This window comes from Macaca mulatta, chromosome 13 (genome assembly GCF_049350105.2).
Source record: "Macaca mulatta isolate MMU2019108-1 chromosome 13, T2T-MMU8v2.0, whole genome shotgun sequence".
In the NCBI taxonomy this organism is placed as follows: domain Eukaryota; kingdom Metazoa; phylum Chordata; class Mammalia; order Primates; family Cercopithecidae; genus Macaca; species Macaca mulatta.
In genome coordinates, this window is record NC_133418.1 from 121,804,029 (window position 1) to 121,821,255 (window position 17,227).

The 17,227-nt window shown below is 51.1% G+C and overlaps 1 long non-coding RNA gene across 1 annotated transcript in view; it reads left to right on the forward strand.

The window, feature by feature from the left end:
• Positions 1-16,162, forward strand: part of LOC144333928 (uncharacterized) — an 88,209-nt gene extending 72,047 nt beyond the window's left edge. Inside the window, exon 3 of the long non-coding RNA XR_013403080.1 lies at positions 16,053-16,162. This is a non-coding gene — a long non-coding RNA (uncharacterized LOC144333928). The remainder of the gene's footprint in view (positions 1-16,052) is intronic.
• The last annotated feature ends 1,065 nt before the right edge of the window (positions 16,163-17,227 follow it).

Below are 17,227 nucleotides of genomic sequence, written 5' to 3' on the forward strand. Positions count from 1 at the left end.
ACAAGGGCCTCACTTGACTTGCTTGGGCACTGGGTGCCTTTGGTGAGACTGTTGGATTCCAGACCCCAGGTGCTTGCTTCGTTATTGTAAGAGAATGTATTAGTCAGGGTTCTCTAAAGGTACGGAACTAATAGGACAGAGGAATAAATTCAGAGGAGTTTATTAGGGGAATTGACTCACACGATCACAAGGTGAAGTCCCACAATAGACCATCTGCAGGCTGAGGAGCAAGGAAGCCAGTCCAAATCCCAAAGCCTCAACAGTAGGGAAGCTGACAGTGCAGCCTTCAGTATGTGCCTGAAGGCCCGAGGCCCCCTGGCAAATCACTGGTGTAAGTCCAAGAGTCCCAGAGGTGAAGAATGTGGAGTCTGATGTTCGAGGGCAGGAAGCATCCAGCATGGAAGAAAGATGAGGCCAGTCTAGTCCTTCCACATTCTTCTGCATGCTTTATCCTAGCCATGCTGGCAGCAGATTAGATGGTGTCCACCCAGATTGAGGTGGGTCTGCCTCTCCCAGTCCATGGACTCAAATGTTTAGTTCCTTTGGCCACACCCTCACAGACACACACAGGAACAATACTTGTCATCCTTCGATCCAATCAAACTGACACTCAGTATTAACCATCACAGAGAATAGCATTGTGCTTGCTTGAAAATTGAGGAAAGAAGCATGTCATTACTATTATTATTATTTTTGTGTACATAGTAGGCGTATATGTTTATGGGGTACATGAGATGTTTTGGTACGGGTGTGCAATGTGAAATAAGCACATGGCAATTAGGTTGATGATTCCCTGATGTGCAAGGGTCACCCCCTAGAGCCAAGGCCCAAAGGTGGATTTGCGGGGAGCGTCAGCTTCCGAGATGTCCAGGTGCACTTGCTGAGGGCAGGGCAGGCTTTCCTGAGCTTCCCGATGTCTGCAGATAGAGCAGGATTTGAATAAGAGCCCTGGGCCATCCCGCAGGGACAGTGTCTGTCTCGGAGATCTTGGGGATCTCCCAGAAGGCCCATGGCTTTGCTTTGGAATGCATCCCAGTGTCTGCCAGCCCCCGTAAAGCATTGCTACGGCGACGGGGAGTGCGGGGACCGGTGAGGCTCACAAAGCCATGGAGGCACCGGAGCGGCGTCAGGGATGGCTTTCCTTTCCCACATGGCGCTGCATCTATCATTTAGGGGATGTTCACGTATTTCCCTTCTTAAAAAACGTGGTTTTGGTACAAAATGCAATGAAATAGAGCCCGTAGAGGATAATTCGGAGGATCAGCAGGTACGGAGGAAAGCTCAGGGCCGCCTGGCTGTGGACGCGATGGCCTGGGGCGGCCTCCTCTGAGGGGCCATCCCGAGGCCGAGTCCCAGGGCCAGTTGCGGTGAGTAAGGGCCACGCCAGGAGCCTGCTTTGGGTCAGACCCAGCTCGTCATCCTGTGGCTCCATTTAGGACGATGGCCATCAGCTCCCAGGATGAGTGGCCAGCACCCTGCCTGGCGCCTGGTGGGGGCGATGAACCCCACGCTCCTCCAAGCAGGGGGCTATGGGCTTGCAGCCAGGGCTCGGCGGGAGAGAGACCCCTGCCCTGAGCTCGCCATGGGGCACGGGATGGGGTGGGAGGGGATGTAAGTGGGTAAATGGTTTGCGCACCTGCTGTGTACCAGGCCGGCACTGGCTCCCTCACAGGGGCAAGCGGCCAGAGCGCGCAGGGGCAGAAAGTGTGTTTGTGGGCCCCGCTCACCCTCCTCGGGCAGCTTCAGGCGGCAGCAGCCACAGGCAGTCAGAGTGACGATGAGCAGGCGCTGCTTCACAATGTGGGGGGCGTGGTGCTGCTGTGAGATCCGGGCATCGGCGTCACCTCTCCACACAGCCACTCCACTGCACCCCAACAGAGCATCCACCGCACTGCGTCCCGACAGAGCAGCCACCACACCAGACCCCAGACACAGCGGCCACCGCACTGCGCACCGACAGAGCGGCCGCCACACCGTGCCCTGACAGGCCACTGCATCTGTCCTGATAGAGAGGCCACCGCATAGCACCCCAACAGAGGCCACTCCACCGCACCCCAACAGAGTGGCCACTCCACCAGCCCCAAGAGTGGTCACTGCACTGCACCCCCGACACAGTGGCCACCCCACTGCACCCCGACAGAGTGTGCCCCCCATAAGACCCCAGAAAGAGGGGCCACCCCACCACGCCCTGACAGAGAGGTCACCGCATGGCACCTCAGTAGAGAGGCCATCCCACCGCACCCCAACAGAGTGGCCACCTCACTGCGCCTGGACAGAGCATCCACCCCACTAGCCCCCAGACATAGTGGCCACCGCACTGCATCCCAACAGAGCGGCCATCCCACCGTGCCCGGACAGAGTGTCCACCCCACCAGCCCCCAGACAGAGCAGCCACTGCACTGTGCCCCTACAGAACGGCTACTGCACTGTGCCCCTACAGAACGGCTATCCCACTGCACCCCGACAAAGAGGCCACCCCACCATGCCCCAACAGAGGTGTCTGCACAGCACCCCAAGAGATAGGCCACCCCACCGCACCCCAATGGAGTGGCCACCCCACATCACCCCAACAGAGTGGCCACCCCACCACGTCCCGACAGTGTCCACCCCGCTAGCCCCCAGAGTGGCCACCCCACCGCACCCTGACAGAGCGGCCACCCCACCAGCCCTCAAACAGAGTGGCCACAGCACTGCACCACTCCCCAACAGAGAGGCACCCCACCACGTCCCGACAGTGTCCACCCCGCTAGCCCCCAGAGTGGCCACCCCACCACACCCTGACAGAGTGGCCACCCCACCGCACCCTGACAGAGCGGCCACCACACTGCACCCCGACAGAGGCCGCTGCACAGCACCCCAACAGAGAGGCTACCCCACCGCACCCCAACAGAGTGCCACCCCACCATGTCCTGACAGAGCGTCTACCCCACCAGCCCCCAGACAGAGGGGCCATGGCACCTCACCACACACTGACAGAAAGGCCACCCCATGGTGCCCCAACAGAGCAGCCACCCCACCGTGCCCCGACACAGAGGCCACCCCGTGTGCACTGACAGAGAGGCCACTGCACTGCACCTCAACAGAGAAGCCATCCCACCTGCTTCGACGAGAGGCCATCCTACCACGCCCCAACAGACAGGCCACCCCAACTGTCCCGACAGAACAGCCACTTCGCCCGAGGGCTGGCTTTCTCCCAGCCCCAACAGAGTGGCCGCGCCACGGCACCCTGAGGGAGAGGCCACCCACCCCACCTGCCTCGACGGAATGGGCATCCCACCTCCCCCAACAGAGAGGCCACCCCACTGCACCCCAGACAGAACGGCCACCCCAGCCGCCTTAGCAGAGTGGCCACCCCAAGTGCCTCAACAGAGAGGCCACTCCACCCGTCCAGACAGAGCAGCCACCCCACACTCCTTGACAGAGATGCCACCCCATCCGCTTTGATGAGAGACCACCTCACATGCCCCCAAAGAGAGGCCACCCCACCATACCCCAGACAGAAGGGTCACCCCACTGCACCCTGGACAGAATGGCCACCACACCTGCCTGACAGAGAGACCACCCCACCACCGGCCACAGAGCAGTCACCCCACTGCAGAGGTGAGGAGAGGTTTCCTGGGTAGGCCTGGGAGAAGCAGGAGCTTTGTCTACACACAAACCACACACTATACACATCACACACCACATACATACATACACATACATCACACACATACATGCACACCACACATACAATACACACACCACACAACGCAAACACTATACACACAGCACACACCACATACATAAACACATACCACACATACACACATACATAAACATTACACACCATATATATCCACACAACACACATCACATACAGTATGCATACCACACAACACAAACTATACACATACTACACTCACTCCACACACTACATACATACACACATTACACACCACACATCACACACCAGACACATACATATACACCACATGCCACACATCACACACCATACACATGCATACACATACATTGCATACATACACACCACACATACAGTAAACACACCATGCAACACAATCACTACACCCACACCACACACCACATATATAAACCCATATCACACATATCCACACACCACACATCACATATCTAACATCACACATATACACCACACACATACATACACACCATACATACAGTACACACACCACATAACACAAACACTATACACACAGCACACACACATACACACCATACACATCACACACCACACACATACATGCACACCACACATACAATACACACACCACACAACACAAACACTATACACACCACACAAAACATACATGAACACACATCACATATATCCACATGCCTCACATCACACATATACATCACACACATACACACCACACATACAGTACACACACCATACAACACACTGTACACACAGCACACACTGCACACATATACACCTTACACATCACACACCACATATATCACACACATATACACACCACAAACATAGACACCATCCATCACAATGACACACTACACACATATATACACAGCACACACATACACACACCACACATATATATACATACCACACATAGAATACACATACCACACCACATAAACACTATATACACACCACCTACCACATACATAAACATGCACCACACATACATACATAAATATACACTACACAATACTTACATCCACATACCACACACCACACATCATACACATCACACACCACACATCTACATACATGCATCACACATGCAATACACACACCACACACAACATACACACTGCACATACCATGTACATACCATGCAAAACAAATACTATACACACACCATACAGGCACATACATACCACACACCACACACATCACACACCACACACATACATACTACAAATACAATACATACGCCACACAACGGCACACTATATACAGAGCACACCTCACACACATACAAACATCACACACTACACACATACACACATCACACAATACACACATCACAACGCAAACACTATACACACACCACACACATACATACATATACACTACACACCACATACATCCACATACCACACCACACACCACACACCTACATACACACATCACACATACAATACACATACCATGCAAAACAAATACAATACACACACCACACACACCATACACACACATACATACCACACACCATACACACACATACGTACCACACACCACACACACCATACACCATACACACACATACATACCACACACCACACACACCATACACCATACACATACATACATACCACACACCACACACACCATACACCATATACACACATACATACCACACACCACACACATTACACACCACACAATACATACCCCACATACAGTGTGCACACCACACAACACAAACACTATACACATACCACACACCACACACACCACATATACAAGCCACACACCACACACACTATACATACACACACCACACACACAGGATTGGTTGGTCTGATTTTGCTACTAAAAATCTGAATTATTAAAAATACTTCAAAAATAAGTGCAGTTGAATCCTTTCGGGAGGTCAGTGCGAACCTGGAAGAACTCTAATCACATGTAATTCAGTCATGGTCCATCAGGGCCTAATTTAGTGCATTGTTAAGAAAGACTGTAGTTAGCATTGCAATTATTTCTGTAGAAATAAGTGCCGCAAGGCTGAAGGAGACGGAAAGTTTTGCTTTCTTTAGGGGGCACTCTCCTCCTTTTAATTAACATTTATTTATTCAACAATATTTATTGAGGACCCACTATGTAGTACTATTTCTTGAGTTCCTTCTATGTGATGCTGCTTGTTAAGTTACTATGTGGTTCTTCTTGTTGAGTGCAAATTATATGGTGCTGTTCGTTGAGTACCTGCTATGGGTGTTATGTGTTGAGTGCCTACCATGAGTGCTATTTGTTGAGTACCTACTATGTGGTGGTGTTCTAAGTAAGTGCTAGGGCACAGTGGTGGAAAACACATCAAAAATCCCTGCCCTTTTGGAAGTTACATCCCAGTTTATAATCCAGTCATCCTGCTTGGCACATCCTGCTTGGCAAACCCTTAGTTTCTGGAGATTTCTGGTTTTCAGAAAAGGCTGTGACCCTCACACTGGAAAGGGCACGTGTGCCAGGCAGCCTGGGATGCTGTTGATCGTGATTATGATTCCTTGGGGCTTCTGAGCTGGCATGTGGGGTGGTGCAGAGGACCTGCCCTTTCACAACTTCCTGGAAACAGTTACTGTCTGTCACACAGAAGCTTTGGATGTGTTCTTGTCTGAGGGACCCTTGTAACCCAGTGGTGCAGATCTCATTATCCCCACTCTACAAACAGAAGACCTCCAAGAAGCTTAAATGCAACTCATTCAAGGTCACTGCTGCTGAGTGAATGATATGGGCCCAAGATAACTCCAAGTTCCGAGCCTTTTTGTGAGTAGTTTCCACGCACTGACTGCCTCAAGGCCTGCATGAAATTTCGGTCTCTATCTTCCATTTGAAAACCAAACAGCAGTGACCAAAGGCTCCCTATCAGGTTCTGTTTGAACCAGCACCTGGGGAGGCTCAGCATCATCAGCTAGATGCAATTCACAGCAGGCAGTGCAGGCCCAGGTATGGCCACAGATGCTGCATCAGAACAGCTGGCAAGAGACTTGAAAAGACACACGCACAGACACACTCAACATACACACATGCACACGCACTGCGCAGATACACACCACACACATACACACACACCATATGTCTACACATGCACACACCCTATGCGCATACACACCACACACACACCACACACATCACCCACACTACACACATACACACCATACACATACACACCACACATACATACACACACAGCACACATATATGCCACACATACACACCACACACATGCACACACCTGCATTCCCACACCACACACGTACGCACCACATATCCACACACATACACACCACACATGCACACACAACACACATACATACCACACACATGCAAACCACAACTACATACACCATACACATGTACACACCACATATTCACACACACACACAGCACACACATACACACCACACACACATGCACACACACTACACACCAACTACCACACATACACATACATACACATGCACACACGCCACCACACCTACATGCATGCACCATACACATGTACATACCACACACATACATGCACACACACCACACACATACACAAACCCACACATGCACGCACACCACATATCCACACATGCGCAAACACTACATATATACACACCAGACATGTGCACATACATTTCCACACATAAGCACACACACCACACACACCCATACACACACGGACACACACCACACACACCACACACATGCCACACACACCACATATCCAGACACACGCCATGCACATATACACCACATACATGCACATGACATGTACATACACACAACTACACACACAGCACACATATGCATCACACACATACATGCACCACATATCCACATACATGCATACACACATACATGCACCACATATCCACATACATGCATACACACCACATGCATACACACCACACACATGCACACTACACATACATATACACATGCACACACCACACATGTTCACACAGAACATACCCACACACATACATACACACTACACAGGCATACACATTACACACACCACACATACATATACCACACACACATCACATATCCACTCACATACCTACACCACATGCATACACACCACACACCCACACACCACATATCCACACATGCACACACCATGCACATATGCACCACACACACACACCACACATACATTCACACATGCACAAAAACCACACACATGCACACACCAGATATACACATGCATGCACACACCACACACATGCACACCACACATACATAAAAACACATGACACATACACACTACGCATGCAAACACACAACACATATCTACACATGCACACACACCATGCACATGCACACCATGTATACACACACCATATGCATACATACATGCACAGATGCACACATACCACATATCTGTACACACACAATATACACATACACACCACACAATACACACCACACATACATACACACACATGCACAACACACACATGCACATACACATCAGATATCCACCCACATTCACACATCATATGCATACACACCACACGTTCACACATATGCACACACTCCACACACATATACATCGCACATATGCACACATTACATACATACACACATTTACACCACATATTGACACATGCACACACACCATGCACATACACACCACACATACATCCCCACACATGCACAGGCACACACCACACACACACATGCACACACACCACTGACACATACATGTCACCCATGTGCACACATCATCCACCACATTACACAAACATATATACACACACAAACCACACACACCCCAAAATGTACACACCACACAGTACACATCATAGATATGTACACACGCCCCACACATGCACTCGGACACATACATGTCACCTATGTGCACACAAGCCACATACCATATCACACACATACCAGACACACGGCACACACATGTACAGACACACACCAGAGTTGCACCACACACTCATACACACATATCACACATGTGCCACACACACCACACACACTCACATGCATACAGATACATATACCACACGGAACACTCACAGGGGTGCATACACAGACGCCCCCTCCCCCACTACCCACACAGTGCTCTCTTCAGATAAGCTCATTTTTGTAGTGAGTTTCTGAGGTGAGACTCTAGGAAGAGAAGCAACCAGCGTGGCTGAGCCTGCTGTCTCACTGGAGGAGGCAGTGACCTGCAGACCTCCTCTGTTGCTCAAGAGGGTGTATGGTAAGAGCTGGCCCTGGAGGTGCAGCAGGGTGGTCATTGGCCAGTGAGGACCTGGAGCCCAGGCAGATTACTGTGCTTAGAAAGCAAAAGTGTGCGTACCACTGCAAGCAAGGATTGTAAACTTTCCCCATTGTGGAGCGTGTTTATTCTTCCCTTCACTGTTCCTCCCCCTTCCTGCCAGGGTAGAGGTCACAGAAAGTGATCGTCCAACTGTGGACAAGCAGGCAGGACTAAAGGTGGCTGTGCAATGCCCATGAGAGATGCGTCAGGTGCAGGAAGCCCCACAAACCCTCCTGGACTAAAGGCGGCCGTGCCGTGCCCATGAGAGACAGATCAGGTGCAGGAAGCCCCACAAACCTTCCTGGACCCCTGCAGAGTCACCTGCCCCCACAGCTGGCTCAGATCCACCCTGACACACCCCAGCCAGGGTGCATGGCCACCCAGGGAGGAAGAAGGAGAGAAACACTCTGGCCAGGCCCTAGGCAGCGCCTGCCTCCCTGCACCCTGGCAGTCTGCGAGTCCCGGGACACACGCCGTGCCCAGCAGTGCTGCACAGACACCCAGAGGTGGAGCATGTTCCCTGTGCCTGTGGCTATTTGTGAACTCCTTGGAGTAATGCCTGTTCAAATCCTTCACCCCTTTCTTTTAATGGGGCTACTGGTCTTTTTATTATTGAGTTGAAGAGTTCTCTATATAGTCTGGATACCAGATCCTTATCAGACATGTGATTTCAGATATTTTCTCCCATTCTTTGGGTTGTCTTTTCGTTCTCTGAAGAGTGTGCTTTGGAGCAGAAAAATTTTTTAATGTTGACGAGGCCCAATTTCTCCATTGGTTTTTTTTGTTGTTGTTGTTACTTTTGTGCTTTTGGTGGCGTCTCTAAGGAACCATGGCCTGAGGCAAGGTCATGACAGTTTACGCCTGTGTTTCCTTGTAAGCATCTTATAGTTTCTGCTCTTCTGTTCAGGCTTTTATCCAGTGAGAAATTCAGTATGGCTCTTTGAACAGATCATGGTTCTACTCTCTGTGTAAGATTTCAACAACATGAGCTTGAGATTTCTCCCAGATGAGGGACCGGCTGAGACCTCTGAGACACAGGAGCAGGCATGGCTGTGGTGAGGCTTCCCGTTCACAAATGGCCCCTAAATCCCCCTCCAAACAGAGGCCCCTGTGACCATGTTTGCCTCACATGACCTGCCTTTAGGGTCACTGGTTGTGGAGCTGGAGGAGGACTCTGGTGCCAAAGTGGCCAGTGCGGCCCCTCCCCCGGGCATTCCTGTGCCCAGTTCTCGCTGCTTTTTGCTCCCAGCTCCCAGACTGGGCTCCCTACCCTCGCTGCCTTTTCTGTTTTCCTCCCAGCTTCCAGGACTCTGCCTGTGGGCTTCAGAGGAATGCTCTGTCTGGGCACCGTTTGTGATCAGTGCTCAGCAGGCTACGTGCAGGAAGATCTGGCCTCAAGAATGGGGCCCAGACATCCCTTCGCCCTGTGTTCAAAACACAGACTCATTCTCCAGGTCCACCTTAAACCTTCTTCCGGGCTGAACGGCTTCTCTCTCTTACTCCCTCTGTTTCCCTCTCTCTCCTCTAACCCTGTCTTTCCTCCTCTCTGTCTCTTCATCTCTGTCCCTCTCTCGTCTCTCTTCCTCCCTCCGTCTCTCTGTCTCTCTCTCTATCAATGTCTCTCTTCCTCCTTGTCTCTATCTCTGTCTCTCTCTTTTCCTCCATCTCTGTCCCTCTTCCTCCCTCCCTATCTGTCCCTGTCTCTCTCTCTTCCCCTCTCTCCTCCTCTCTCCTTCTACTCGCTCTTCCATGTGAGCTCCTGACGCCTTATCCCGACCCTGCCACAGCATGCCTGGCTGCCCTGGATTGGGTCTATTTCTGGACACGAGACCTTTGTGGTCAGGGACTTTGTCTTATCCATTCTGTATCCTCTGAAGCCAGACAGCCCAAGGCATCGTAGGTGCTCAGCGACTGTTTGCTAAGTTGATGAGCTGAGGCGCCCCTGCGGTGCCTACAGGGGCATGCTTCCATTTTGTTCTCCCAAAGGCACTTGTGTGTGTGTGATAAACACCTGTGTGCCTGTCCTTGCCGTGCCCCTGTCCCATACTCAGCTTTGGCACGCCCCTGTCCCGTGTTCAGCCTTGGCACACCCCTGTCCCATGCTCAGCCTTGGCACACCCCTGTCCTGTGTTCAGCCTTGGCACGCTCCTGTCCTGTGCCTGGCATTGGCTGCCATGCCTGGACCCTGTATGCCCCTGCCCTGTGCCTGGCCTCAGCACACTTCCCATGAGCAGGATTGTCAGGGAGCACCCAAGGGGAGTTTCCAGAACCATCAGTGAGTTGCTCCTCCAAAGTCATTTTCCTTTACTTTGATGGAAAACTAGGGAAGTGTACTTTATTATTGCTGGCACCAAGCCACAGATGAGGCCCCACTGTCATCTGGTTATTCTCAAATCTTTGTGGGCACAAGAGCATTTTAAATTATGCCAATGAACCTGCTTTGGATGTCTGACTGGCCTAGGGCTGTGTGCATGTAAAGTGGCAGGCACCGGCTCTGTGGATTCGGGACACAAGGGCCCGTGGGGCCTGTCTGTACTTGGGATGAAGGGGTTAAACTGAAACCTTGAAGGAGGGGACCATGGCTTGGCTTCAGCAGGCTGCTTCTCTCTGAGGATCAATGGATGATGGTGTGGAAATTGCACGGCTGGAAAGGGGCAGGCCCTGGGGAAGCCGCCTCAGGGTGGGGAGGCCAGACAGCAGCCACGCTCACTTCCAGGGCAAGATTGCTCAGAATTCTGGAAGTTCTTCCAGACCAGCCACTTGCTAGGGACTTTTCAGTTAAAGAAACTGAAATCCAGGCAGTTCAAATGAGGTCAGGCTGAACAGGCCCCGCAGCAGAGCAGAGCAGCAGAGGCCGCGGCCAGGCCAGGGACAGCTGGGCACCGGGCCCATCCCTGCCTGGGTTGAGAGCTCCTGGGCTGTGTTCTCCCAGGGAGACCTCAAAGCCCTACAAGGGAGCACCTCAGACTTCCTGCGGAGAAGGCACACGAGAGATACTGAGTCACCGATAAAGAAAATGAAAAATGGAGCTGAAATTTACCCCAGGGTGGTGATGTGCTGGTGAGTGAACAAGTGGCTGTTGTATGGAAATCCAACTCCAAACCAAAGACCCCTTGGGACAAACCAGGAGATGGCCCCTGCGAGCGCTTGCTGCTCCCCAGCAGCTCACGTTCCAAACAATGAATGAAAATACCAAAGGAATGGTCATCTGATCCCATATCCTAAGTGAAAAATAAAGTCCTGCTTCAAAATATTCCCTGCACGTTGGTAAGTTCTGTTTCGTGATCTGACAGCATTAAGAAAGATGAACAAAAAAGAAGAGGTTGTATCTTTTCTTCTAAATCATTAATAACAAAAGATCCAGGCCTTTAAACAAGATCTCCAAGAAAAACCGTCTTTCTCACTCCACAAATGTCATGACTGATTTTAACCCAACGCTAGGAGAACTTTGACTGGGGTTTCCAGGCCTGTTATCTTGAAGCAGTCAAAGCAAGAGCCTCTTATGTTTTCCTACTGATTAACTTTGATGAGCCCTGAACAATTACTCCTGTGGTTGCGGATGCTGCAGACACACCGTGCTTCCCGGGGGGATGAGAGAAGGAGGCGTCACGTGTCATGCCTGGGGCTGCCCTGTTCCTCCAGTGAGCCTCCCTCTGGTGCAAACTGTGCTGGCTGCAACCACCCTCGGGCGAACTGAGGTAAAGCCACTCAAATCGCCTCTGAGGGCCTCATGTCCTCATGGAACCCTGGTTGAGAGAGGATGCAATGGACATTTCAGACCTGGATTCAGGCAGGGCTCTATCTGGAGAATGCTCCAGGCAGGCATCACTGGTTAGGAGCAAACCTCACAGCTGGGCCTGTCTTGGCTCTGACCACTGGGTGTCTTAGTAGTCTCAAATATTAAAAAAAAAAAGAAAGAAAGAAAAAAAAAAAGAAAATATCTGGGGAAGCTAAGAAGAAAGTTAAATCCTTAGATTTAAAAACATCCTCACATTGTTATGACTTAAGAAATATAATTTTCTCTTTCACAAATCTTTCTTAGTCAAATAAAGACGTGCCCCTTCTCTGCAGAACCAAATGGTCCTTTGTCGGCGACTCGGAAATGCTTCACCTCCCTGGGCGACGCTCCCGACGCTGCTGGGGAGTCGTGTTGGCGCCACTGCTCCTGCAAGGATGAGAGCACACGTGGTCACCAGCACAATTCCAGCGGGAAGATGTCAAAGCATTCAACACAATCTCAGATATGAGCGCAGGGGATTACCAGGACTTTTTAGATTCACATTCATTTTCATAATGTGCTTCATTTTCTGAGAATTTTGTGGCATTTTGGCCTCTGCCATGAGGAATACGTTCTCATTCTGACAATTCAGAATTGGCTCTTTGTAGTGTTTGTCCTTGGGGAAGAATAAATTGTTGGAGAAGGTGTTTGAATGACCTTGTGCTTCGGAGCTAATCAAGAGCCATCCACAGAATCCGTCTGAGCATCATCCTTTCTTCTGGGCTGCTGGGCTGTCATTCTCCAGCAGTGCCGGGTCACGGAGGGAGGACGCACTTTGGAGTCAGGAATCTAGGTTTGAATTGTGTTTCTGCCACTTACAACTATGTGGCCTTCAGTGAATTACTCAACTGTTTTGGGCCTCAGTTTCCCTATTTGTATGATTGCATTTCATGATCGCAGCCTGAACAGACCAAGAAAACTACCTTTGAAATGTGTTCAGAATTTAGCTTGTTGTCACCTCCACAGTTCCCACCCCGCTCTGAGCCACTGTCATGTCTCATTTGGAATTTTGTCTTAATCTCCTACCTGGCCTCCCTCTTCTCCCTCCCACCTGGCCTCCCTCTTCTCCCTCCCACCTGGCCTCCCTCTTCTCCCTCCTACCTGGACTCCCTGTTTTCCTTCCTACCCGGCCTCGCCTCCTACCTGGTCTCCCTGGCCCTCGCTCCTACCTGGTCTCTCTGGTTCTCTTGTTTACCTGGTTTCCCTGGTTCCTCCTACCCAGTCTTCCTGGTTCCTCCTCCCTGGCCTCCCTGTTCTCCCTCCTCCCTGGCCTCCCTGGTCCTCCCTTCCTACCTGAATTTCCTATTCTCCCTCCTACCTGAATCCTGATTCTATCTATGTCCCCAACAGCCTGTTCTCCACTGAGCAGCCAGATAGGTCCTGTGAGAACTCTAATAGGAGGTGTTATTGTCCTGCTCACACTGCTCCAGTGACTTCCTGCCTCATGGAGGGCACAGCCCTCTGCTTTTATTCACCCCGTCGACCTGCTGTGTCCTGCCATTGTGTCCCCTCTCTCCTCCAGCTCCTTCGGTCTCATCCACACTGGCACTGTGCTGCTCCTTGGAGGCTCCATCTCATCTCTGCCTTCAGCTCTGCCCTTGCCCGTCCTAATGTCTGGACAGTTGTTCCTGGTGACTGCAGTGTCCAGCCCTTCCTTCTGGCCTCATTTGCTGACCACCTGCATTATTTAGAATAGGATTAAGTATCAGAGACCCGAAATAATAGTGCCTGAACAAAATAGAAATGAATACATTTCAGTCTAACTATGCGGTTTGGGTTGACATGGCAACTCCAGCATCGTTTGGGACCCAGGTCTCTCAACTGTGACTCCAAATGACACAGGCTGACACCTGTGGTCCACCTGGCCACTCCAGCTCCCACCTTCAGGCCGAAGCCCAGCCTGTGGGAAAGAGAGAGAAAACAGGGGTGCACCCTTCTCCCTGAAAGGGCCTGGCCTGGAATATGCACCAACATTTCCCCAGGGCCCATTGGCTAGAATTTGACATGAGCACCCTAGCTATGAGGGGGTCAGGAAATGAAGTGTCCATCGGTGAAGCAATGTGTCACATTATAGAAGAAATACAGGCCCCTCTGGTCCTGGTGTGATGCCCTGGTCCACTGTCTCTGCCCCAGGAGGTCTTTCTTCACCCACTGTCCTTCACAGCCTCATGTGAACTGGGCATAAGGCCACGTGGTCTCCTGGGAGCTGTGCAGCTCTGTGAGCTGTTTTCTGCTAAGGGGGTTTTGGGGGACAGAGTTTGATTTAGGAGTAGAATCCTTAAGTTTTGTAGTCCAGACTTTTATTTTTTGACAGAATAATTTCCACAAAGACTGTTGGCTGTGACTTCAAAATATATCTAGAATGCAAATATAGCCACTGCCAACATTTCTGTCCCTGTGGGCCTCACCTGGATGGGCTCAACATCCTCTGTTGGTCACGTGCACTTGTGCCTCTCAGCAGCCAGAGGAGCCCACTGGAATGACGCTTGGAGTGAAAGCTCACGTTCTCACACAGGCTGGGAGATCCTAAGCCCTCTGTGCCCTGGTCACCTCAGAGAGTCCTCTCCTGACTGGCACCCCACCAAATGCAATAGACTCCCAGCTGTTGCCCGAACTCGGCCTTCCCTCACATCTGAGGCTGGTCCTGGCCCTGCCTTTACCTTGGGAAGTGCGTCCTCCTCACCCCATGCTATGCCCCAGCCTCTTCCAAGTCGTGGTTCACACCACAACCCCATCGCCACCTCCACGGGCCTGTCTGCAACACTCCTGGCAAATTCCAACCCTCAAACCTCCTCCTCAATAATACACAGGACTTACAGAACTGACCACTTCTTAAATTTGCTATTTAATTCACTTGCTTGGCACCTAGAACGTGAGTTCTAGAGGGCAGAGACTGGGTTTTGCTACTTGTTCTACCCTCTATGCCTACCACAAAGCCAGGCGCACAGTAGGGACTCAACAAATATCTGCCCAGTGGTTGAACAGTGGGTGATATTATTAACACACACACATTCTAGAATCAAGTCAGTTTAAAGGAGGTGGTATTTTGTTGTTGTTTTGCTAACAGCTAGCATGTGACTGGCACCAACTAGACTCCACAAGGTTAACCAGGCGGAGTGAAAAGCCTTGATTTGGTCATCTCATGCTTCATAACATTTTCTATCATATTTAAACATAATATCCTTCCTTCGATAACTGAGTATCCTTAGTCAACTGCTTTTGTGAGTATTGGTCCTGATAATTTATACATTTCTATTTAATGCAACCATCTTTGGTTGAATCTTTAATTTGTGCAGGCACTGCTGAAGGGGGGTGGGATGAGCGGCCACATTCATGGATCCTGACCCCAGGGAACATCCATCCTGGGGAAAAGACTGATGTGCAAACACAAAACCATAGCACGCTGGATGAGGTCATGGAAACGCACACGGAAACAGGGCTGTGGAATGCGGAAGAGGGAGTAGGCAGCCAGCATGTTTCAAGGTGGAGCTCTCCAGGAGGGGTGGCGTGAAGATACCGCCGCGCCCAGCTCACAGGCTCTTGACATCACTTCTGATTTCGGCCTTTCTCGGGCACTGACTCACTTCCCTGGAAGCCCTCTTGCCTCAGGAGCATCAGCGGTTCTGACTGTCTTACCCCCAGGCTGTGTAACTCTTGCTCTCTGTCATAAAGCCATCAACAAGGTGCGGTGGCCTGGACCTGCTGCTGAATGTCTCTTGGGTCCCCCTAAGTTGACAACCCCAGGCTAACTGGACCCAGAGAACAACAGGTAGGTGTTCTGGGGGTCCCGGTGAGACCACACATGCCAGAGGAGCCCAGGCCAACCCTGCAAAGACTCAGGCTCCCGCCATGTCAGAGCGAGGTTTCACAGGCAAGGATCTGGGGCGTGCTGGCACAGTCCTTTCAAGGTAAAAGACAAATTATTGTACCTTGTACCTCTAACCACTCAGAAACACAGAACTGTCCCTGGAAATACTGATTTGACTCATCCGTGTGGAGGGCTGAAGGCTGAGGAGCCTCTGACGCAGGGCGAGGCCACTATGTGAGCTGCACTGCCACTCATGCCGGCACCGGGGATGGGTGTAGCCTGGCAGACAGGTTTGCTCTGGAGTGGGTCCTCTAGCAAGCCCAGGAGGGAGTCATGGCCTAGACCCCCCGGTTTTCAAAGCAGAGCTATACCTTCTGTGCCAGAGAACCATTTGCCATGGAAAAGACACTCCTAGCAGGCTCCTGGGCCCTGGCAGATACCAAGGGCTCCCTGTGGAATATGGGTGACCATGGCTGGCTCTTGCCTTTGTGAGCTGGATTTTGTCAGACACACCAAGTCTAAGGGGCTAGGGGCAGCCACGATTCACCACATAGTGAATAATGTACCTTTGGGGTTGGGCCTGCGCAAGGTCATGGAGCAGAAGTGAGTTGATGGATTGGGGGTTCAGCCCCTGGGCTGGTGCCCGACACCTTCTCTACCAAC